Genomic DNA, 24,627 nt, shown 5'->3' on the forward strand with positions numbered 1-24,627 from the left:
AATGGCTTGAAGTAAGGATAGCAGGTTTAGATTCCAGCATCTGCTGTGGTGAGCTTTAAATCAAAGTCGAGGAGAAAGTGAGGTCTGCAGATGCTGGAGATCAAAGTTGAAACTTTATTGCTGGAACAGCACAGCAGGTCAGGCAGCATCCAGGGAACAGGAGATTCGACGTTTCGGGCACAGGGATGCCTTCTTCAAGGATGCCTTCCTTGAAGAAGCTCTCTGCCTCTCTCTATTCCTGAAGAAGGGCCTGTGCCCGAAACGTCGAATCTCCTGTTCCCTGGATGCTGCCTGACCTGCTGTGCTGTTCCAGCAATAAAGTTTCAACTTAAATCAAAGTCGCCCAAGCATTTCCTGTGTCTCTGAATTACTTATCCAGTGATGATACCACTACACCATCACCTCCATAGTAAATAAGCAAGATGCTACTTATTTAATTACTACAACTGTTTATGGATTACATGAATGAGGCTTGCATTACCAAAGAGAATGCTGGGATCACACTAATCTCAAGTCTATTACTAGCTCTTCATTTTTTCTGACCCAGTCCCCATGACATCGCCAAAGTGAGTGGTACTTGCTGCACTCAAACAAGCATTCATCTTTTCAACCCCGTATAAAATAGGGAGAGGATTGTAGTGAGCCACAGGTCACCAATTTCATGTCCCTTTACTTATTTTGATTGCTGTCTGTGTGGAATTTGCACATTCTCACTGTGTCTGTGTATGTGTTTCCTCTTGGTGCTCTGGTTTCCTCCCACAGTCCAATGATGTGCAGGTTAGATGGATTGGCCATGTTAAATTGCCTATACTGTCCAGGAATGTGTAGGTTATGTCAATTAGCCATGGGAAATGCAGGGCTATAGCGACAGATTAAGGGGTGTGTCTGTGTGAGATGTATCTTGGAGGGTTGGTATGGACTCAATGGGCCAAATAGACTGTTTCTACACTGTAGGAATGAGTCTATGAGTCTATTCAATGAATTCTGTGATTCTGTGTTTCTGTTCCTTGATCTGTGTGCATTTGCTGCTGTCAATGAGTTGGAGAGAACTTTGTCACACTTCAGTAAGAGCTGAATGGCCAATGGAAGATTTTAATCAATCCTATCTAAGATGATGTTTTGAGTGAGTTCGCTGTAATAGAGGCTGGTCAAATGTCATGCGTGATGCTCCATACATAAAACTGCTAATTCAACATATGAATACAGCATCACAAAAGCGTGGAATACATTAGCACTCATACTGAAAACAGACTAACCCAATCTCTCTCCAATCACACACATTTCAGCTGGGATATTTAAAGGGATATCACACATTTCCTATTGTTGCTGTACAATTATCCTCTTTCTTTTGCAACTCTTGAGGCTTGGCATCTGCACCAGCCAAGGAGAGCGCAGAGCATTCTTTCCCTTTGATAGAGACAATCTCTGCAGTCCCTATCTCAAACACCCTACCACCCGTCTTGTGTGCCCCACCAAGTTACGTTCATTTGGACTGGTGGACAGTCTATATGAGTCCTGTGATAGTGCAACTTCCTCTGAAGTCTTTGATCTCATAGAGTCATAGATATCCAGTCACACAGCAGTGAAACAGATCCGCCAGTCCAACTAGTCCATGCTGATCAAAATCCCAAACTAAACTACTCCCATCTCCCTGCATTTGGCCCATATCTCTCTCAGCATTTATTATTCATGCACTTATCCAAACCTCTTTTAAACATTGTAATTGTACCTGCATCCATCACTTTGTCTGGAAGTTCTTTTACACACGAACCATCCTCTGTGTAAAAAAAAGTTGCCCTCGTGTCTTTTTTAAAATCTTTCTACTTTCACTTAAAAATATGTCAAGTAGCCTTGAAATCACCCAAACTTGAAAAGACTCCTGCTATTCACCTTATCTATACCTGTCATGATTTTATACACCTGTATAAGATCACCCCTCAATCTTCTATGCTCCAATTAAAAAAGTCCCAGCCTATCCAGCCTCTCCTTATAACTAAGACCCTCCTCCATTTCTGGCAGTATCTTCTGAACTCTCTCCAGCCTAATAATATCCTTCCTATAGCAGGAAGACTAGGACTGGACACAGTATTCCAGAAGAAGCCTCTTCAGTTCGTATGAACTGTTTGAAAGGTTTATGGGAGATGAAGGACATGAATTAGACCTGCCAAGTTGAAAAAATTCTAAGTATCACACAAACTATAGTATTTGAGTTGTTAAGCCAACATAAATAATTGTTGTATTACCTGTGGCCATGTGATATTTTATTCTGTCACTAGATAGCTAAGAGGTCCCCAGTTCTCTATCTCCAGCATTCAGCACACTGAGACTCAACTTATCTCTAGCACCTGTTTGCCTGCAGCTGTTAGTTGTGGAGATAGCTGGAGGTTTCTTCTCTGCCTTTCCCTGCTACCGGGAAGGAAAGAAAGAAGTCTATGATCTATCTTCGTTTATGTTAGCATTGACTGCTTCATTGGTCAGTGCTTTGAGTATGGGAGTTGGGGTGTCATATTGTGGCTCTACTGGATATTGGTTAGGCCACTTTTAGAATGTTGTATTCAATTCTGGTCTAGCTGCTATAGGAAAAATGTCATTAAACTTGAAAGGGTTCAGAAAAGATTTACAAGGATGTTGCCAGGATTGGAGGGTTTGAGCTATAGGGAGAGTATGAATAGGCTGAGACTTTTCTCCCTGGGGTGTCAGAGGCTGAGGGGTGACCTTATAGAGGTTTATAAAACTATGAGGGGCATAGACTGAGTGAATAGCCAGGGGTTTTTCCCCAGAGTCCAAACAGGTTTAAGGTGAGAGGAGAAAGATTTAAAAGGTAGATGAGGGCCAACATTTTCAGATGAGGATGGTGTGTGTACGGAATTAGCTCTCAGAGGAAGTGATAGGGGTGGGTACAATTACAACATTTAAAAGACATCTAGCTGGGTACAAGAAAAGGAGGGTTGAGAGGGATATGGGCTGAATGCTGGCAACTGGAACTAAATTAGTTTAAGATATCTGGTCAGCGCGGATGAATTGGACTAAAGGGTCTGATGACGTGCTGTATTACTCTATGACTATGACTCTAAATACTAGTTGTATGTTTCAACTTTTATCTTAAGAATTGAAATAGCTGACAGTGGTTGTTGTCATGAGCCCTCATACCATTGGTTGGAAATTCTGGAAATCAGACTCTAAAATGCATTCTGAAAGATTGGGTCCCCCATGTGTTGACAGGCTCCCCTACTATCAGAGGGTTGACATCCATCCCAAAGATTATGAGAGATAAGACCAAATGGACTGCAGTATTCAAGATGGCAGCTCACCATCTCCTTCTCAAGGGAATTAACGATGGCAATAAATACTGGCTTAACCAACAATATTCACATTCTGCTAAGTGTAATGAAAAATAAGAATATGAGTGAAGAAGTTTACGTGAGAGAAGATTTATATTGTCACCTGAGCCTCTTAGCCAGGTCAATCAGTAAAGTCACTGATTCTCCTCTAAAGTCATGTTGCCTATTAAAATTGTGGAGATTTCAGTTACATTCTGCCATATACTTCTCTGAGATATGCCCACTTCTTTTATGCGTGCTTAAACAATCTGATTGTTTGACCTCTTGAAAGCTCTTGTTCCTTCTACTCTCTTGTCAAAAAATTATGTTTTCCCTTAATTAGCTGAAATATTTTAAATTCTACAGCAGAACTGAATTTCCATCCATCCAAGTGACAGCAAGCCAATGACCTCAGGTCTTCTGTCCCCTAGATACTTCTACGTGACCAGGTGAGTCTTGGAGGATCAAACATGGCTGGGCGCACTGTTACAACTGCATAGCTTCTTTGTATACATCTCTCACTAAATGTTTTTTCTCATTGCTATCTTTTTGAGATCTGTATAATAGGGTTATGTATTTAAGCCTTTTCTTTTCACTTAATAACATTCAGTTTTAGTGCAGGAAAAACATTGTTGAAATTCATTAATGTCAAGCTTGAGTTATAAAACCCAACATAAGTGCAAAGGAAGTCAGAGTCTCGTCATTTTTTGGTCTTCAGAAAGTGCTTATGTTGCAAGTATCAAAAGATGGAGGAAAAGTTAGTTGCTGCTTGACTCTTTCTTTCTTCATTTGCATTTATGTGTGTTAACCCAACTGGACGACTATCATCCTTCAACAATTCAGCAGACCCAGATAAGGATAAATCATTATGTTCCTCGTGTAACATGACCAAGTAATGATTTTTTTTATGCACAGCCATGTACCCTGCAGCACAACTGGTGTCAAACCCTTGACAGTGACTTGCACGTGTTCTGTGCTACTCTATTGAAAATCTCACTAACACCAAAGCTATTATGTTTGTAGACAATGATTTATGACAATGATTTATTATTATTCTTTGACATTTGTAACTTGAGATGACTTACTGGATTTTAATACTTTAACTGTTTGCTGTAGGAGATATGATACTGCCACACTCCCACTCATGATGAATGTCACATACATGGTGTAGGCACATAACTTGATCCAGGACAAAGGATGGAATATTTGTCTTACTACACCACAGGGTAAATATATTCAAAACTATCTGCAAATGCCCAGAAGCCTAAGAACAGCTTTGATTCTCCAGTGGTTCATCAGTGGAATTAATATCACCAACATGATGTGCTGCCAAATCTTATCTGAATTATTAGGGTGAGGCCAAATGCTTCCTTAAATAAAAATCTGCAGGTGAGTCATCTTTGGCTGCTTTCACAGATATTTTACCAGCTGTTTGCAATGTCCTATTGACAAAATTCAAGGTGATCACCAGGATGGGACTGAAATGGTCAAATGCACAGGTAATTGACCATAATCTCTGTCTAATCCAGATATAGATTGAATTGTTTCTTAAAATAAATGTCTATGCATGAGACGATCTAGTCACAAATCTAAACTGCATACTCATAAAAAAGCCAGTTCTAACTTGCTAGAATTGGTGACAATAGGAAAGCAGCAGTCTCCAAACAAGGTCAGAAGAGTAATTATCATGTTAATGTTAATGATTGGCACGTTGCCAATGTTAGAAAGCCTACAACCAGGCAGCCACAGCTGCTCAGCTGATTGGTCAATTTTAATATACATATTAGAGTCCAATGTTTTATGTAGGACCCTGATTGTTCATTTAAATTACAAGTTGTTGCCACATATCGAGTGCACTGGTTGGTTGGTTTGATTGGCAGCGGTGCAAAACAGGCTCCTGCAAAGTTAATGTTAATTTATAATTATTGGACCAGGAGGAATAAGAGAGCACTAGATCCACAGATTAAATCAGAACTGTTCTTCTTCTAAGTTTCTTCCTCTACTTTCCATTTGTGCAGCTCAATTTTGGCTTAATCTGCACCAAGAAAACTGCAGGCAGCTGGGACTAGTTTAGTTTGGGAACATGGTTGGCATCGACTGGTTGAACCGAAGGGTCTGTTTCCACGTTGTATGACTCTATGAAGCTCATTTACCACCTTCAGATTTCTGATTTCATTTAAGTCAACCCTGAGTTTCTTAATGACTGGAGTCTTCTCCACTGGAACACGTGGACTGCTATTAGGTTCCACCAGCTCACCTTCCATATTTTAGAACTGATTACATGCTAACGTGGATTTGCTCTGTGCTTTGATTCATATCTTCCTGTCATGGAGTCATAGAGCAGTAGAGCCATATAGCATGGAAATATGATCCTTCAATCCATTTTATCCATACTGACCAGGTTTCCGAAAGAAAACTAGTTCCATTTGCCTGTTTTAAGCCCATATCCCTCTAATCCTTTTACTATTCATGTACCTAACCAAATACCTTTTAAATGTTGTAACCATACCTGTATCTACCACTTACTCTGGCAATTAATTTGATATACACACCACCCTCTGTGTGAAAAAGTTGCCCCTCAAGTCCCTTTTAAGTCTTTCTCCTGCCACTTTAAACCTATGCCCTCTAGTTTTGAGCTTCCCTACCTATGGAAAGGACCCTTGCTATTCACCTTATCCGTGCCCTTAAGATTTTAAAAACCTCTATAAGATCACCCCTCCAATGGCCCATCTGTCCAAGGTCCCGTTGCACTCCGAGATAATCTTCTTCATTGTCTATTACACCACTTATTTTGGTGTTATCTGCAAACTTGTGGGCGTTTGGAATGCCTTGCCAGCAAAGGTGGTAGAGGCAGGCACGGTAGATTAATTTAAGATGCGTCTGGACAGATGCATGAGTAGGTGGGGAGCAGAGGGATACAAATGCTTAGGAATTGACCGACAGGTTTAGACAGTACATATGAATCGACTCAGGCTTGGAGGGCTGAAGGGCCTGTTCCTAGACTGTAAATTTTCTTTGTTCTTTATTCTTTGTTCTATTTCCTATATTCGCATCCGAATAATTTAAGTAAATGATGAAAAGCAGTAGATCCAGCGCTGATCCTTGCAGCGCACCACTGGTCACAGGTCTTCAGTCTGGAAAACAACTCTCCGCCGCCACCCTCTGTCTCCTACCTGCAAGCCAATTTTGTCTCCAATTGCCTAGCTCCCCCTGGATTCAATGTGATCTAATCTTGCTAACCAGTATACCATGCAGAGCCTTGTCAAATGCCTTGCTGAAGTTTGTATAGACAAACTTGACCACTCTGCCTTCATCAATCTTCTTTGTCACGTCTTCAAAAATCTCAAAATGAGACACAATTACCCACACACAAAGCCATGTTGACTATCCCTTTTCAGTTCTTGCCTTTCCAAATGCTTGAAAATCCTGTCTCTCAGAATTCCTCCAATAACTTACTAGCCACTGACACCAGGCTGTCTGGTCAATAGTACCCTGGCTTTTCCTTAACACCTTTCTTAAATAATGGCACCACATTTGCCAACCTCCTGTCTTCCAGCACCTTACCCGTGGCTATTGATGATACAAAAATCTCAGCAAAGGGCCCAGCAATCTCTTCCATAGCTTCCCACAAAGTGCTGGGATACACCTGACGAGATCCCAAGGATTTATCCACCTTTATGCATTTTAAGATGCCCAGCATCTCTTTTTCTGAAATATGGTCATTTTTCCAAGATATCAATATTTATTTTCCCAAGTTCACTAGCTTCCATGTTCTTCTCCACAGTAAATACTGGCATGAAATACTTGTTTAATATCTCACCCATCTCCTGTGGTTCCACCCATAAAAGGTCATATGATATTTAAGGGGTTCTGGTCTCTCCCCAGTTAATCTTTTGCTCATAATGTATTTTCTTGAAGAAATGTTCAAGATGGCTTTTTGTCAGGCTCTTTGCACATGTAGTCAGGTGTAATTAAATACAGGCAGTTGAAACTGGGATCTCCATACACATTTTGCTGAGGAAACATTGAGATTTCAGAGGTTTTTTTCATTAAAAGAAAGCTGGAACAGGGTTTCAGTTACCACATGTGCCTGTCACAAAGGTATCTCATAAAGGCAGAGTATGAACTGGGCAGCTTGTCTCACTCTCTCTCTGTACTACAACTGAACACCAAACAATGTCCAAAACAAAGCTGTAAACACCAGGTAGATAATTTTCAGTAAATTCAACAATGAACCAAAGTTATAAGACTCTGATGAACCTAGCCTTGGTTGTTTAATTAGTTTAAACATAATTTCTACTTTCCATGACCTGTCAAAAAGAAAGACAGCTAACTCTTCAACTTTTCAAATGAATCGCTTTTCAATAAAACATTAGTTATGAAACACCTTCATAACAATGTGCATATAACCTGCAGAAAAGTATCAAACCTGAGGAGAAAAGGAAAGAATGATTACCATCACTCATAGTGCATTACAATAAATATGCTGTTACAGTACTGCTGAAGAATGCATATATCAATAACTACCATCATTATTGCTTTATGTTTTATAAGTTCTCCAAAGCTAAAGGAAGAAATGTAGAATCAGAAGACAGTTCAGTAGATGAAACAATGTTTTTCTCTGAAAACATCGGTATACCACGACAATGATTGTTCTTGGTGCTACCACAAGATATATTGAAGTAAGTGCCTCCACTGGCCCTTTGAAATCATTTGCTTGTCCATTTCATTTATATTGGTCAATACCCATGTTAATTTGTAGTGCATCATCATTCTGAACAATCATATATATTCTCAGCTTGTGCAAATTAAGCCCTATTCTCTCACTCAGATTCCGCAGTTGTTATTACATAATATCAAATATAATTAGATTATGTTTTGACAATATATCCAGTTTTATTTTAAATAAAGTATGAAAAATGCTCAAATTGATGGAGCAAATATGACATGTGATAATGCAGCAAGATCCCCAATTTGCAGAAAATCAGTCTATTCCAACATAGATAAAGGAAGTCTTTTATTGAGCATTTTGAAGCACACAGTGAGAAGGCAGAAAAACACGAGAAATTTATCATTTGACCAAGTTGCTTTAAATTCTTCAGCATAAGATTCATAAGGAGTAAAATATAAATTATTCTTTAAACAGAAATTAGTGTACTTAGCAGTACAGCCATGATATGGATGGGAATCACACAAGGTGTTATATTTGATATTGAGAGCTTGCATAACTCAGAGGCAATATCCTATCTATTCTTAATACTGTTACTTGTTGTTTACTTGATGACATTCTCCCATATAACCTTCGTATATATTGAGCCCTTGTATAAAAGTTTATTATAAGATAAATCCAGTACCTGGGCAAAATACCAAGCTTTATAACATATGTATTTAATGAAGTGACTTAAAGAAATACCCATTATGTCTAATTTTCCACAAATACCATTGTTTACCAGGCATGTGCATTTGTCTTTTATATGTACACAGTCATGCCATCGGCTCCATTTTAACATCTTGATGTGGTAATAAAAGGTTCACTAGCTAAAGGAAGCATAGATTTCCAAAATATTATGCATTGTCCCTACGCGTAGCACACATAATGCCATGGAAATCATAAAAGGTAAAAGCTATATTGGAAATCAAGTTAAGGTGTTCCTCATATTATGAGTTGCCCATATCTGATTAGGATTAATATATTTTTGTTTTATGAAAGATGCAAGTTAAGTGGTGCTGTAACTAGAATTAACATTTATCAGCCATTAACTGGGTGATTACAGGTTTTATGTTAGTGCACAGAACTAGGATCAACGACAGTGACTGTATGCCAAATATCTTAATTCTTGAGAAAACCAACTGTTTGGGAAAACAAGTATTTCTAAACAGTACCCTTTCTTTTATCAATCTTTTGTTTTTGAACACTCTTAATTTCAAACTTAATTTTGGATATTTTATGTGTACCATGAATAGGAGAAAGAGATAGTGATGATCACTTCACCTTTTCATAAGTAGGTTGGTCATTTTGGAAAAATGATTGCATGATGAGGCATTCCACCTCTTTCATTACAATCGCTGATGAAGAAAAACAACAAGAATAATTTCCATTTAAAAAAGTAGTAATGCCTTTTCAATGATATTGAATTTTTCTGTTATATCCTTCATATATTTTACATCAATTATAGTTATACTCATAGAATTAGTTTCTGAAATTTTTTTCCATGTCAGATATATAGTTTGTGCTCATCATTTTGAAGTAGATTTTAATTGATGTGATGGAATGATATTAGCATGATGAATGAATTTAGCTTTATTTACATTATTCAATTTTGTTCATTTTGTGAAGAAGCCAAGAGATAACTCAGTGTTAAAAGTTATCCAGGAGGTAAATGTCACTGATCTTATCTTTCCAACTATTATGCAGTGTCACTGCCATAAGGTTATATGGCATGTTACACTGATTTTTTTGCTATGTAGGTTATGATGTGATGAGTATTATGTAAACTTCAGTTGACAATGATGAAGGCACCCAAAGAACTTCAAGTGTTAGTGTATTCCAGAAAACACCCTGTGTATAGAGCATGCCACTAAAAGCAGGCCTGATGGATAAAAAAATAACAATTTCCTTTGCCAGTCTAAACCTTGTTGTAGAGAATTCATTTTACTCAATTGCCTTAAAACACCTAAGAAGCAATCTAGGGAGACTCTTGTGAATCTTTTAGTACTTTGTTTTAAGTAAAAACAACATTATTTTTGTTAGCTGTCATGTATCAGGTCAAGGGGTTGGTGAGTGGTTACCATTAATCAAAAAATGTTTTGGTTACCAAGATATACAACTATCTCCTTAAGTTTACAAAAAAATGGGATGAACCTTTTACCATTTACAAAAAACAAAATAGGAGATGTGAGAAAATGGAGAGAATGGTGCAAAAGTTTTAAAGCTCAAAATTTCTCTTTTGTTACACTGTATCTAAAAATATAATAGTAATTATAATATGATGCCAGCAAATTTTCACAATGTTTTTTACATTTCTTTAATTTAGGTGACTTATAAGATAAAACAAGTAACATTAAAACATTTCAGCTGGGTTAAGGACAGTTTGAGATTATGATCTAATGAATCAATATTCATTGCAAAATATGATATACTAATCTATCTTTGTGAAATAATTTTGCATTAATACCACCTTCCCTTTTACCTTAATTGCAACAAATATAGAGAACAAATACTTCAACCCAAGATAGTTTGACGCCATCTTGATTGGGTAAGTGCAGAAATAATTTTTAGTTTATACAGACCAGCATTCCTATTCCCATACATTTTTATATTAGTATGTATTTATATTGTTGTTATTTGAAAAGTAATGTGTTCATTGACCTGAATTAGCATTGGACCTTAGAGTGAAATATTACGCAGTCTGCAAGTCATTGACATTGGGCTGAATTTTTACCAAAAGTAAGCTAATGGTCAATTTCAGGAAGTTTCAAGAAGGGTTTCTCTCCGTGAGCTCTAGGTAGTTATCTCACGTAACTGTCCAAGCTCACCTCATTATGCATATACCATACCTTAATGGCACCTCACTTGCAGTATCATGTACTCACCAGTGGCTAAAGTATGTGCCACTGTTACCTTCCAGATTCCTGATGCTAGCTCCATTTTTAAGGTCAGCTGTGCACCAGGTCAAGTACTGCCATCCAGAGGTTGCCCTTCACAATGCATGTAGTGGGAGGGGAATGATAAACAAAAGCTTCTGAGGGCACATAGATGCGATGGGTGACACTTCATTGCAAATATATTGCTCACATTTGAAATGTATTGCTATTCAACACTATCACATATCTAACTAACTGTCATTGTAACTGCAGATACAAGAATAAATCACACAAGTTACCCACCTTGAGCACGATGCAATCTTACAGCCCTGTCTAAGAGATTAATGCTAGCTCTGTAATGCAAGTGTAGAATGACATCTGTTCAATGTGGGAACATTCAAGTAGTGAAAATTGTTCACTTTTATTGAACAGCAAAAACTACATTTGCTTCTGAGAACAAATAGGGAGCATTTGTATTTCAAGCAACAATTTGCAGTCAACGAATGTTCATTGCACCCAGCTCACATCGTATGGAACTGGTTTTCAATGAAGTCCTGACTGGTCTGTTACTTCAGCTGGAATGAATGCATTCCCTAAAAAAACTGGAGAATTTTTTCACATTGCACTCTTCAGGACAGTTTGCAAATCATTACAAAGTACATGGAAACAATATTTATCTGTATAAAAGGAGAATGTTGATTGGTTGGCCTTTGGTCTTTGATTTGCAGAGGCATTGCCTTGCAGAATGAACCAACCAGGTATTAACTGACAGTTAACAGCCAAAATGTGTTTAAACTTTAAAATGGGTAAATTGACTTTGATTGATCAGAAAAAATGAAACAGGTAGCAGTTGTTGCCTATTTTGTTCAGTTGGAAAAAGCATGGTGTGAGTACACGTTCGTTCTGTCTACTGTTAAAATCCACTTGGGAAAGTGCACTGACCTTTAAGCCCCATTACTCCTGGGGCAGCCACAAAAGTTATAATCAAGTACTCATAATGCTTGATTTATATGACTATTTCACTGGTAGCCCAGGCTTACAGAATGACTCCATGCCCCTGGAAAGTGGGAGAGAGAGACCTCAAAGGGCAAGGCAGGTTGACTTTCAGTGGCAGTCTGCCCCTTCAGCACATGGGATGATGGTGGGTTGCATGTTTAGAAGCAGAGAGCCTGGTATTGAGAACCCCCTTCTCTGGAGGCAGCTGGTAAACCTGACAGTTTTACTGGGTGGCATTATGAAGGTATGGGAGACCCATGTGGCCTCCATTTATTTCCTCAGAAGCCACTAAGCAAAGGTGGACTCAGGAATAAAGGATACAATTGACTCAAGAATGAGCCTAATTGATATCCTGCTGTTGGCAGCCTCTCCCACCTCCCTTCAGCCCAACATAATCAGGGACACAGCAGGTACCACCACTGGGTGAACTAGCTTAGGGTGGCAAATGTGATGGGGAGGGATCGCAGTTGGGCTGCAAAACACTATCCTGACTTTTGGAAACAGTACGATGTTAGTTTGTTACAGTTGCTGAATGAGGGAAATGATTGCATACATGTAATTGGAGGGGCTGCTAATCATTAATAATTACTACATTCTCTTCCATCAAGAAAGAAATGATCCAAAATCCCAAAATGTGATAATCACCTGACATATTGTAAAGGAAATGGCCTACTGGTATTATCACTGGACTGTCTGGGGATCTGAGTTCAAATCCTATCATAGCAGATGTTGGAATTTGAATTGAATTTTTAAAAATCTGGAAATAAGAGTCAAATAATGACCATGAATCACATTGCCAATTGTTGGGGAAAACCTATCTGGTTCACTTAAGTCCTGTAGGGAAGGAAATCTGCCATTTCATTCTTACCTGGTCTGGCCTACATGTGACTCCAGACCACATAGCAATGTAATTGACTCTTAACTGCCTTCTGGGCAATAAATGTTGACCTAGCCAGTGATGCCCACATCCTATGAATGAATAATGAAAAAAAGAAACACAATCTCAGCACAAAAGCAAACAAGAAAGTTTCGTGTTTAGACACAGGGCTGAGTTAGAAATAGGAGGGTGAAACCTGAGGTAAATAAACAGGGTCCCCCTTACTTGTTTTATATTGTAGGTGCATTAATTCTTACCATTTTTTTGATGATCAGATTAAAGAACAATTTTGATGGAATCCACACCACTGTAAGAACACTGTCCTGGGTGAAATGGAAGCTGGTTGTGTTCAGCTAGGCCTTTGAAAATATTTAATGCTGACTGAGATAGATTTTTTGATCAACAAGGGAGGTAAGGGTTATGGGAGCCAGGCAAGAAAATAAAGATAAGACCACAAACTGATTAGCTGTGATTGTATTAAATCATGGATCAGGACCAAACGACCCACTCATGCTAATTTTTGTTATGATCTAATGATTTTATAAGTTAAGGTCTTATGATCTAAGATTTTAGAGATCAAAGACTTTTCAAAGCTACTTCCAATAATCTTTTATTTCAACTTGCTGCTAAATTCAGATTTGCCTATGCATTCCATTGTCTTGTGGCCACCAGTTAAAATGTCAATACATCCCTAAAATTCATAGAAGCTCTGGCTGAAATCGAATGACATTCTTAGCACTCAGAATTATTGGGATATAAATGATAGACAGGGCTGATTTGAGCAGTCCTAATGCAGAACCTTATTTAAGTCATGCTTCACTGGGTAACACATTGGAAATCAAGCCCTGGTATTGCTGGAGTCATCACAAAGTTAAAGATGTTTTTTAAAAGAGCATACAAAATTTCCCAATGTATCTGTCTTTCAGACCAAGATGATTGACAGATCAGGTATTCTATACTTAACAAGAATGACTACTTATGACAAATAGGTAAGTCCTAGCCAGAGATAAACAATTATGAACTGTTGCTGACATATAACTGTGCGAGGAGAAAGTGAGGACTGCCTGGACCTCTCCATCTCCATTTCCGGCCACCGGTTCAACACGGACATCTAATTCAAACGCATTGACTCCCACAGCTACCTGGACTATACCTCCTCCCACTCCACCTCCTGTAAAAATGCTCTTCCTTACTCTCAATTCCTCTGCCTCCACCGCATCTGCTGCCAGGAGGAGCAATCCCACTCCAGAACATTCCAGATTGCCTCCTACTTCAAGGACTACAATTTCTCCTACCATTTGGTCAACAATGCCCTCCAATGCATCTCCTCCACTTCCCACTCCTCCACCCTTGAATCCCACCTCTCCAACCCCAATAAGGGTCGAACCCCCTGTTCCTCACTTTCCACCCCACCAATCTCCAGATACAATGCATAGTCCTCCGCCATTTCTGCCACCTAGAGACCCCACCTTCAGAGATACCCCTTTCAGCATTGCACAGTGACCATTCCCTCCACGACTCCTTCGTTAGATCCCACCAACTCTGCACCACCCTCTTTAACTGTCCTACCTGTCCATCTTCCTTCCCACCTATCTGCTCCGCTCTGATCGATCACCATCACCCCTCACCCTCATCTACGTGTCACCTTCCTAGCTACCCTTCCCTTAGCCCTACCCCCGTCCTATTTATCTCTCAACCCCTGAGGGCGCACCCCCCCCCCCCCCCACATTTCTGATGAAGGGCTTATGCCTGAAACGTCGACTTTCCTGCTCCTCGGATGCTGCCTGACCTGCTGTGCTTTTCCAGTGCCACACTCATATAGCTGTGCTAGTTAAAACTCTAATCCCATTATAAATCCTTCTCTGCACACACACAGACAGATAGACACACATACAGAAAATAACATTTGTATCATGGGTGGAGGGAAAGACTGGATGGCTGATCAGTGGCCTCTGTCTACAGGATTAGTTGAGTTGATCAGAATGTAGCTTCATGATTTTCCTTCTGAGACACATTCACTTATTTTAGCACAGGCTGTTTCACACTTATGAAAGTTTTTGACTTAGCAATTAAAAGTCACAGTTGACACCAACTGGAAAGGAGAAATAAACTAGCTTTCTTCTGGCTTGAGATGCTTTTTACTGCAGAGAAAGAGACCATCCTATCTTCACAAAGATCCAATTGCTTCGTCTAAACATTCCCATCTCCAAGCTGTTTGGCTACCCAAGAGCCTATCCATAGTAATTGGCAGGCAAAGACCTTTGGCATCAATAACTGTTCACTAGTTCACAGACCAATCAACTGATCGTTGGCAACCAAAGCTTCATTTATATGTACCCCTTGGTTCCAGTTCATCTGCAAACTAGTTTTCTACTACTGTTGACAAGCAGCTGTATAAACAGTATTTTTAATGTGTGTCAGGTTATTTCCTTTTAAAAGTACAGCAATCCTTTAACAATTTCTTTTTAAACTGTTTTTTTCCCATTTCGGTCCACAACCAAAAACACAGGGTTTTTAAAAAATGTTTTTTATGCATGTGGTGAGAGGTAATTTTGAAATAAATCAACAAACCTGTGCATAGTTAAGAGTGTCAGAATGCTTTTGACATTTCAATGACAGTATATGGTTCGGCTAGGGAGAGTGAGTTCATGAGGAGCAATAAATGTAGGCACCTTATATTCATACTCACTTGTACTCAAAGACACTCAGTTTTAGACCTAAGCAACCTTTTAAATTTATATATCCGGTACCTCCTCTTTAGAAAGAAGTTGTAACATTAATGTTCAACAGCTTGAAGACCAACTTGGAGGCATTTTAGACCACGGCAATAGGTCATTGCAGGGATTCAGATACCAAACATCTGATCTTGCCAAATCATTTGACTATCCATACCTGTATTAAGCAACTAATAGAATGTTTGTAGGGGTAAATTTTTACAGGGCAGGGAAGGTGGTTCGACAGTATTTTACAGCCTGTGGACAACTTCCCAATAGCCGCAGTGCATTGCTGTTCCCTGTAGAGAATGCCTTGAAATGACAAGGGGAAAACCTTCTTTGCACCTGTCAAATTCACTTTCCCTGCCATCAAACAGAAGGTGTGGTGTTGTTCTTCTCTGTTGCTTGGTCATTAGTTCCTTTTCATGCCTCAAGTCTGAATTTGCCTTTAATTCCCTACATGACCCTCCTACCCCACCCTGATTAGAGGCTGACAATTATTTAATATTAATTTTAATGCATTGTGAACACTGGAAGAATATTTGCTTCTGTCTGAAGCCTTTCACCTTTAAGTTCACAACTTCCTATAAATATCAGCCACTGAGCAGATTGAATGAATCCTCAGTTAAACCAGCTGTTGAAACAGGGTTGTAACTGTGCTTGAAGTCAGTCTAAGCATTCATCTTATCATATGTCACAAGGTTGTGTCCAGTTATCCTTGGACTTGGAGGGTCAGCCAAACATTCCTGGCTCAGATTTTGCCAGTCTCGCAGAATCAAGGCTATTTACTGGCTGTGACAGTAAAGGTGTCTGTGCTATTGCACCCTAACTCTATTCTTCTTTTGCAAGATTGTATTGTTAATGACAATGGAGGCTATTACAACTAAGTTCTATCCGTTCTACACCCAACATTCTTGTGCAGAAAATTCCGTCTCTCCATTATTTGCAAAGGTTTTGCATTTTGTTGCAGATGGAGACAGCTTATTGAAAGATATTCACCACATCATTCTGAGATTGTAGGCAGTGTGTTGAAGCTGCACTGGTTTAGGAGAAAAGGGAGCATGGGATCAAACAAGCAATTAGACACAACTAATCAGTGTAGAATTTATTTGACTAGATATGATCAAGTTTATCAATCAAGGATCAAACTAGTAAGTTGTTCAAAAAGTCATGACAGGGGTATTTAATGTCAGGACTTGATGGAGGATCAGTTTTGAATTTTATAATATAAACTGGATTTACATCATAGTTAGCAATGACCTCAGAGAATGGCTACAGAAACAAATAGCCCTAGGAATGATGATGGGACTTATCTATCATTGTTTTGGGAAATGGAACTTCCAACTGTCAGCACCGTCAGAGGAGACAACAGCTTTGTTTTTGAGAGATGTGTCAGCTGTAAACAAATTAGGAATGAGACAATCTTCAAAATATTCTGTGATTAAATTTTGCCTTATTCATTTTTTCATCCTCTTTGGAAAATTTCTATGTAAATTAATCAAACTGGGTTTAATTCCTTTGTGTAATTGAATGGAATAAATGTGAAACATTTTATCAGACGTTAACTCACTTTTACATAATAAGCCTAATTCTTCTCTTTAAATGCACTTTGGCAAGAATCCTGACTATACTATGGTGGCTTACATCATGGAATTGTACAAAGTTGCAGCAAACCCAGATAGCTGGGTTTTGCTAGTCAGACTGATGGGTTTCATTTGAGCTAAATATTTTGTATATGTTTTTTGGAAAGCCTCTTGATCACTGATGGATGCATGTTATTTTCTGGCTGTCAACGTGCACCTGATATTGTGAGGGTAGCTCTGTGTTTCTTAATTTTTCTTCATAAGTTCTGATTCTGGCACATTCAATGGTTTCCTGTGTTTTAAATCTCTGGTCAAGTGTAATATTTTGATGAATGGATTGTCAGTAATATTTTCAGAAATGTACTTGTACATTTGAAGATCAACTACTAAACAGCTGTTTTAGAAGTTATATTATGGTTGCATCTTATATGATTTTATTTCTGTGACAAATGGTTGCAAATAATTTCAGTTTTTATTCACAATTTCTTTTTTTTTCTTGTGTAATAGATTCAAATATTTGAAACTAAAGCAAGAACTATGACTGCTTGAATCTATATTATAAATACCTTTAAAACAATGATAACACTGCATGCCCATCTATTTTAAACAGATAAGGAAGGGGTCTCCATTGGTAACGTTGATTTGCAGTTTTTCTCTCAGACACTACAGACCTTGTAGTGTATTTCCCCAAGTGGAATTATATGGGACTGGAATGACATCAGCTTTGATGATATTTGTGGCAGAATCAGATAAAAAGTCCAACAAGGCATATCTTGACAACTATGCTTTGGAAAAGATGAGTGGCTAATTTCTCAAGAAACAGTTGTCAATTGTAAAGGTTTTGCATCTTGTTGCAGATGGAGACAGCTTATTGAAAGATATTCGCCACATCATTCTGAGATTGTAGGCAGAATGTGTTGAAGCTGAACTGGTTTAGGAGAAAAGGGAGCATGGGATCAAACAAGCAATTAGACACAACTAATCAGTGTAGAATTTATTTGACTAGATATGATCAAGTTTATCAATTAAGGATCAAACTAGTGAGTTGTTCAAAAACTCATGACAGGGATATTTAATGTCAAGACTTGATGGAGTTTTGAATTTTATAATATAAACTGGATTTACATCATAGTTAGCAATGACCTCAGAGAATGGTTACAGAAACAAATAGCTCTAGGATTATTTCTTGTTAAATGCCTTTTTTGGTGGACCAAGTCACCCAATTTATATTTAGCTTCCTATCCAATCAAATGAGCCGAACAATGAAAAGTCAAGAAAACTTGACATGGAAGTCAAAGTAGGTAACTGGCAGACTCAGGTCACCAGTTGCTCCGAAGCACATTCATGTGACATCTAGCCAAATTGCAACTCAGAGTACAATCCATGGGCAGCAGCCATGTACACTCATTATCCATCAGCAATGGCATCCAGCATTTGCCAAGTTTCTATGATCATCATGAGAAGGGCTACCACGAAGGAGATTTGGATGTTTGGAGGCTCGCTACATGTTGGGGGAGAGGCTACAAGCCACTGGCTGAAGAGTGCTCACTGTCATCTTTCATCTTGCCAGAAATTGAAAGTGTGCAATGGGGAAGAAGACCACAATTGGAGAGGGCAGGTAAGTGACTCCATTTTTAGGCCTTTTGAAGGAATTAACATTACCCACAGACCCATGTATAGTGAAGGACACAGAACTGTGAGGTTCCTATGCCCCAGCCATATTAATATCCCTTTATTTATGTTGCATCTCCTTGCCACAGAGTAAACAACTCAGAAACCAACCCATTCACACCTACTCTTTCAGACTTCAAAGAAGAAGGAACATTGGATAAGGAGGGTCAGATATCTCAGCAGCACCATAACCCCATGTTCGTCTTCCAGGTGATGCTTTAGGCTCTCAACAAAAGGCCTCCATCTATGGAACATTGTCTGTGCCAATGAAGTGATGCTGCATGCTGTAGAAATGACATTTGGACCTGAGTAGAGAAGCCAACAATCAGATGTAAGGGGAAATTAGTGACTTTGCAAAGTGTAAAATTATATTCAGTGCAAAGTCACCCATGTGACCCAAAGTGCCCTCATAAAGTCTTCTTCCATTCCCTTCCACTAACTCTTATTCTACTGCCTGGTTCTGCAGTTTGGGTAGAGGGATCCATCCATTAGGCAAAAGTGAGGACTGCAGATGCTGGAGATCAGAGTCAAGATTAGAATGGTGCTGGAAAAGTACAGCAGGTCAGGCAACATCCGAGGAGCAGGAAAATTGACTTTTTGGGCAGGACCCTTCATCAGGAATGAGGCTGGAAGCTTTGGGGGGGGTGGAGAGATAAACGGGAAGGGGTGGGGCTTTGCACAGGACAGGATTCTTTTCCCATCAGAGTTGAGGAGCTTAATGGCACCTCCCTATCTGTACAGGCTCTCAATGTCTGTTATGGGTTGTCTTCTCCCGAAATGAAAGAATGGTAGGGATTGAGTGAAACAAAGGTAGATTACATGGTAGTTAGTGTTGGTGGGCAGTGAAGTGTTCTGAGGTTGTGAGTAGGCTACACCGAGGTCATGCAGTGTGACTGAAGAGGGATTTTGTTGAGTGTTAGAGTGAGTGAGGGAAAATGGCACAGTGAGAGTGGCCTAGCATGAGCTTTGGTGATAGGAAGGAACAGTAACAGAGATAGAGTGATTGTGAGATATCAAAGAGAAGAATGTGTCACTCACTTTGGCATGGTAGAGAAGGTCATTTACCTTCGTATGACTTTGCTGACCATTCCTCCAATGGAGACTGCATTGAGTCTGCACTGACCTAGGAGGCAACCTTGGAACAAGCTGCCAGGTGTTATCTCCTCTGAAATCCTCCAGGAAGAGGACAGCCCTCCTCTGCACCACCCTGTTGACCAGGATCCCATGTTCAAAATCTGTTTGTGATGAAGTGGACAGCTTCAGAAAGCCAATGTTTATCTGGGTTTACTGCAGCCTTTCAAATATGGCACTGGAACAAGGGGTGCTGGAGTTTCACAGATATCCAATGAGTGATGACTTGTTCTGGGAATGGCGTGTAGTAAGATGGGGCTAGAATCAAACATGATACATTCCAGGGGCAGGGTAGGTAGTTAATTTGGTGAGTTTGGTAAATTAGGTGAAATAACAGTAGTATCCCTCCAATAAACTTGCACAGGTCAGAGTTGGTTCAAAAAGTGTAACATTCAGCACTGAATACTTCCTATTTTGCAACTCTACTACTTGATGACATAAAAACTTTGCCAAATTAAGCACGTGCAACAACAATACTTAAATGTTCCAATTCGATTCATACGAGAAGACTTGGGGTGGCACGGTGGCTCAGTGTTTAGCACTGTTACTTCACAGCGCCAGGGGCCCAGGTTCAATTCCAGCCTCAGGTGTGGAGTTTGCACATTCTCCCCGTGTCTGTTTGGGTTTTCTGTGGGTGCTCTGGTATCCTCTTACAATACAAAGATGCCCAGGTTAGGTGAATTGGCCATGCTAAATTGCCCAAAGTGTTTATGGATGCGTAGGCTAGGTGCATTAGTCAGGGGCAAATATAGGGTAGAGGAATGCGTCTGGGTGAGTTACTCTTTGGAGGGTTGGTGTGGACTTGTTGGGCTAAAGGGCCTGTTTCTACACTGTAGGAATTCTAATTCTAGTCACTGATAATTTTTTATTATCATTACTTGATATTACAGAAATGATATTTCTTAGCTATTGCTTCATTTGAGTCATATTGTGTTTGTGATTGTGCAGTGGAAATTAATTGAATATTTTAAAGAGCATAACTTATTTATCTGAATCTGTTGAAAGTTTTAACTTGTTGAAATATATTCTGTTGAAAAGTACTGTTTTATCTTCTGAAGAATTAGCTTAGAAGTTTTGATGTTGCAAGTATTTGGGGATTATTTGGTAGCAGTTACAGTAAGAAAATGAGATAATTACTGACTTTGCAAAATAGCATGTCAGAGAAAGTATATTTGAGTTTTTAAAAATACAAACAGAAGGAAAGGTAGAGCAAAGAGATAGACATGAAGTGATTCACATATTGAACTCACTGGATATGGGTAATTCATTCCGTTCCAAATCTGTAATTTTGTAATTCATTTCTTTTTAGGGAAATAAATTTTGCAATTTTTAAGAGTAAGGCAAATGAGAATCTCTACTGAGAAGCTAATAAACAGACCTAAAGTTATTTTACTTCAAAGAGCGATTGGCGTTTGTTTGAGAGGTGATCATATCAAACAATTTGTGTCCTCTTTTCTGAATTTCTTGCCAATAAAAAGTCGACAGTTGGATTGTTCATGGGTTTAAATTGATCATTTGGTTTCTCAGAACAAATGGGAAGTTTGGGTATTGGAGGTAGTTAATTTGATTCTCTACCTGAGACATCCCATGTCTTGCTGCATTGTAATGGGGATATATTGCAGGTAAGTTTTTGTTTGGTTGAGTTTAACCTGGAAAAGCACAGCAGGTCAGGCACATCCGAGGAGCAGGAGAATCGATGTTTCAGGCATAAGCCCTTGATTCTTGATGAAGGGCTTATGCACTAAACATCGATTCTCCTGCTCCTCGGATGCTGCCTGACCTGCTGTGCTTTCCCAACACCACACTCTCGACTCTGACCTCTAGTATCTGCAGTCCTCACTTTCTCCTAGGTTTAACCTGTACAATCTTTCAATCAGATTGAATCAGATAGTTGGAGCCTGGGAACAAAGTGCACCCGCAGCAGCTCAGATACTAACACTTCAGTGGGAAAAAATGTTAGTCTTAGAAGATTAGGAGCCAGTGGTGTCAGCAATCAGGGACTTCATCCACACACACAGTGAGGAACAGAAGGGACAGACAGATAGCAGATAAGAAACAAGCATATGTTACGGTAGTAGTCAAATTTAACTATCAATTTTTGACTTCCATCAACTGTTTTCTAATACCTGAGATCTTTCAAAGATGCATGTTTTTAGAAAAGAAAAACATTCATTTAAATTGGCTCCAGTGATCACTTGACCACAAGTTTTACCAGCTCTCAAAACTATCAGTAAACAATAATGGCTTGAGAATGACATCAACATTATTGTCAAAACACATAAACTCAGATCAGTGTCTCTTGTTTAAGTTATATCTTTGCAGATAATTTCACATCCTGGAGATGAAAGTTACTTGCAAATTATCCAGTTAAGAAAAGCAACGAAGCCAGACCCAGGAACGCACAATTTAACTGTATTTCAAGTAGCTAATTTTGGACAAAGCAGAGAGTGGAAGAGCTGGATTTATAGCAGCAAAACTGGAAGATTCTCCCATCCTGTTTCCCCTTGGGGTCTCTGAAGGCAACACATGGAGAGAAACAAATTAGTGAAATGTCCATTCACCAAGAAAACAAGTTATCTAATAACTTCACTGATTGAGGTACAAATCAACAATTAAACAACCATCTCAGGCAAAACGTAACACCTGAAAGGCTCTAAGGATTTTAAAATTGCATTATTCTTTTGTCTTTCTGTACCAGGCACTCTACCCTTTTTAAACCTCATACATGAATCTTTGGGTGTGTATTTGATGTTGCATTATGTTTGAGGTTAGTAAGTAATAAAATTCCTCTTCCTTTCAAGAAAACCTTTTCATTGACTCCTTAATTTTGAACTAGTGAATATCATTTTGATTTAACAGTGATATAGCTGCACGCTAAAAGGAATTAAAAATCTTTGTTGTACGAACTGAGGTGGTCAAAAAGTAGGGAATCTATTTACCCTTCCTCACCTGTAGCACCTCTCCTTTACTTAGTTAAATAGGACTAATTCTCAATCAGAATTTTTCTTCCCACAGACATTTTTCTTTGATGCCATGATTTTTAGAAATTCTTCTTAATTTTTTTTAGAAATTAGTAGAAAGTTATTAGCACTTTTCAGCTTTTTTTGTTTTGCCCAATGTACGTTTCTTTCCCCTCAATATTTCTGTTTCAAATGAGTACTGAAGAGTACATAAGGATACTGACTTCCAAGAATCCAACTGTGCAGCAAAGGAATTACACACAAGTTAATGTTCATGTTCCAAGTTAACCATTAGATAATGAATTGTAACAGATCCAGATCAAAACCTCAATCCTACCATTAACTAACGTTTCTGCAACTTGTTTCAATTTCTCTCCTCTCTTCAAACCAACATCCTGCAAAGCCATCCTGTGTCTGACACAGCCGAAAAATGAAAGGTCAGCCAAGAATCGTGGCCCTATCTGTGGGGAGTAGTTTGTCACAAATTCTTCCATATTCACCTCTCCTCCAATCATGACTGACCTTTTTTTACTCCGTTCCTGGCACACTTTGCTTTTAATTGCTCAGTGCTGTTTGACCCATGAAGGACCCATAGTATAAAAGTTCTGCAGAAGTGATCTTATCCTTATTTTTGCCTCCCCTTTGGGTTATCATCATTTTGTTTTGAGAGCAAATTTGTCTGCTGCAGTTTTATATTTTGAAACATGATGAGAAGACTTTGAGCAGTCTTGAGTCGAGCCAAATGCCACAGAAGTTCAGTTGATTGAAATGTCTGACCACGAACCATCATTATTGCAGCTTTAAAAAACCCACTGTTACGATTTCATTACTGATATCAAGTCTTGACATCATGCAATTTCCAATCAGTTTGTCCCTAAGCATCATTTTGTAATATGGAAAACTTACTTAATGATAATAAAAGACAACAGTCTAGATTCCACTATCCTTAGCAGGTTTATGTTGAGGTGAGACTTCTAACCTGTAATATACCAGTAAGCAACTCAAGTTACCTTAGAAGTGCCTAAGGGCCTAATTAATTATGCAGAGTTAGATGCTAGTGATAAAATTACTGGTTATTGGTTTACCACCACTGCGAGAAAGGGAAATTGAATTCTGATTGAGGATACTGAAACTGATTAAAGTGCCACACAGTTATCACTGAAAGTAGCAACTGAAAAGACTGAAGAAGGAGCTGCAATTTGGGAGAGAGTTCAGTCTCAGGAAGGGTTCTTGGGTTTTCTGATTCATTTGTTGATGTATTATCAGTAGAACAAGGGGGTAGTACTCTGGAAATTTAAACAGTAAGCCTCATGAAATACTGGTTTGAAGATTAAAAGCAAAGATCACTCAGGCAGTATATGTAACCCCCAACATCTCAAGAAAAACTATGCTACAGTTAGAGATTCAGTGATCTCACAAGCTTAATCAAAATGAATGAAAACAATATTCCCTGTGCTGAAGCTTCCCTCTGACCAGTCATTTCCCCTCAATAAGATGAACTGGGACTTGGGAAACCTGCATTATTCACAAGGAGTGTCTGCCATCAATGTTGTGTCTTTTTGATTGCATATCATGGTGTGAACTCACACGGCCTATCTTGAGTGTGTTTAAAGACAGTCTGTGCGTACAAGCATTAGAACCATGGGATAGATGTAGACCCCTGGGTGAAAAGAAGTGGGAATGATGGTCAGTTTCCTTCAACACTTTGTTAGTCCTTTGCTGTTGAAATGGTTGTTATCATCTGTGCAAAAGAATTACAATTAGAGGAGGAATACTAATGCTCAAAACACT

At 38.9% G+C, this 24,627-nt stretch overlaps 1 long non-coding RNA gene across 2 annotated transcripts in view; it reads left to right on the forward strand.

The window, feature by feature from the left end:
• LOC122552744 (uncharacterized) overlaps window positions 1-24,627 on the forward strand; it is a 253,619-nt gene that overhangs the window by 208,568 nt on the left and 20,424 nt on the right. For both annotated transcript variants that reach the window (XR_015758409.1, XR_015758410.1), the window contains exons 3-5: window positions 3,687-3,769; window positions 4,437-4,709; window positions 10,531-10,576. This is a non-coding gene — a long non-coding RNA (uncharacterized LOC122552744). The remainder of the gene's footprint in view (window positions 1-3,686; window positions 3,770-4,436; window positions 4,710-10,530; window positions 10,577-24,627) is intronic.

This window comes from Chiloscyllium plagiosum, unplaced genomic scaffold (genome assembly GCF_037043375.1).
Source record: "Chiloscyllium plagiosum isolate Xiang-an unplaced genomic scaffold, Cpla_swu_hap1 HiC_scaffold_10, whole genome shotgun sequence".
Taxonomy (NCBI): Eukaryota; Metazoa; Chordata; class Chondrichthyes; order Orectolobiformes; family Hemiscylliidae; genus Chiloscyllium; species Chiloscyllium plagiosum.